Source organism: Condylura cristata, unplaced genomic scaffold, assembly GCF_000260355.1.
Source record: "Condylura cristata isolate star-nosed mole 26May11 unplaced genomic scaffold, ConCri1.0 scaffold00011, whole genome shotgun sequence".
Classification (NCBI taxonomy): domain Eukaryota; kingdom Metazoa; phylum Chordata; class Mammalia; order Eulipotyphla; family Talpidae; genus Condylura; species Condylura cristata.
The window spans coordinates 36,463,714-36,465,411 of NW_004567112.1; the positions used below are offsets into that span (position 1 = coordinate 36,463,714).

General features: G+C 47.5%; 1 protein-coding gene across 1 annotated transcript in view; it reads left to right on the top strand.

The window, feature by feature from the left end:
• Positions 1-740: 740 nt before the first annotated feature.
• Positions 741-1,698, top strand: part of MYOZ1 (myozenin 1) — a 7,864-nt gene continuing 6,906 nt past the window's right edge. Inside the window, exon 1 of the mRNA XM_012723499.1 lies at positions 741-779. The gene's annotated coding sequence lies outside the window, so the exon portion shown is untranslated. The remainder of the gene's footprint in view (positions 780-1,698) is intronic.

Here is a 1,698-nt window from a genome sequence, read left to right on the forward strand (position 1 = left end):
AAATTCATGTGTTTTTAAGGGAAGCTACAGATAGAGAAGGCCAAATGGGATATACCCAGCATCAAGTGAGGGTAAAAAGACAGAAATTGGTCAAGCCTTCCCTCCATCATTCCTGACAGCTTAGGAAACTCAGGACATGCTTAAGTTGGTATCTATTTCTGCCTGGAACTAATCCTCCCTGAGCAAAGACTAACCCATTCAGGATCTTTCAAAGAGCAGTTTCACTGTAAACAGACTTCCCTCCCCAAACATTGCACCCAAACCCTTCTACTACCAAAATGCAACCACATGTCCCTTCAACCTCAGCCTAGATCAGCTCTGAATAGCTCTCTAGACATGTTCTCTAGGTTTTTACTCTCCCACTCTAATTCCTATCTGCCACTTGCTACTGCAAGCTATGGGACTTGGAAGCCTCTTCTCTAAGTTTTTAATTTCTCCCTGAATGCTTCTTTGGAAGGCAGACTTTACAGGCCAAGGGAAGAGAAGTCCTAGGCAGACTGGCCTCTGGTTCAGACAGTTTAGTAGGAGAAACCCAAAAGCCTTTCCTCCTCTTCCTGAGCTTCTGGGCAAGGAGGGCGGGATCTTGGGTTCAGGGTCTCAGTACCCCCTATGCCATTTGAGCTGCTTGCACTCATCATCTCTATTAATAACTGCCCTCCCTCCCCCCACTGCCAGTGCTGCCCCCACGCCTGCCCAGAGCTCAGGTTCTCCGGTCACAGCAGCTCACTTCTCCAAAGCTGCTGGACCCCAGGGAGAGCTGACCACTGCCTCAGCAGCCGGTAAGTCTCCAATACCATGGCCAGAAAGGTTGTTGGGATTCTCCCTTTAAGCGCTGGAGGCCACTCTGTTGACTGCTCTGTGTGGCTGTGTCTGCAGTAGTGATCCTTGATCCTAGAAGAGTTGTCCCCCTCCTCCATCTGTGTTCCGTTCCTAGCTGTCCAGTTGAGGGGAGTCACAGAGAGTTAGAGGGAGAGTCACCATGAGGTAGAGGGAATGAAGATATTGAAGGAGACACCGGGGGAATGAGAAGGGATTCTGAGAGCCTGGATGGAATAAAAGAATCTATTTGGGGGGGCCTTCTTGGTGGCACAGGATTTAAACTCTCAGCACTATCAAGCAATAACTAGTCACTACGGCATGAGGCATGAGTTCAGCCAGGGAGCTGACCCAGATGGCGAGGCAGACCTCTCCTGTCTCCCCCGTTGCTCCCCTCAGCAGTGTATTTCAATAGTTCTTCCTATTCTGCTCCCCACTGTCTCTGGTGATTTCTCTCACCCTCACACCTCTGACCTATAGCCCAGTTCTTGTATACATAAATAAAAATAAATTTTTTTAAAAAAGAATCTGGTTGAGGCTGAAAGAGTATATACTATAGGGGGAGTCCATTTAGTCCCTTGAACTCTGGCCACAGCAGTTCTCAGTAATTTAGAATTGTAGATTCAACTATGAGACAGAAATCAGGAGAAGACTACCTTTAGATATGTGCAAACTTTTGATAAGGAAAAACTGGTGTTTGTATCTTGTCCCAACTTGTTCTCCTCAACTGCCAGATGTTATTTATGTTTCTGTCCTCTCTCAACTACCTACTGCTATGATATTGCTGAATTGACATGCATCAAGGTTCAAATGCCCCTCATGCTCCCTCTCTACTTGAGTTCTTGGGTCTGGAGTGGGAATGACTGAAAGGGGGCCGGGGGG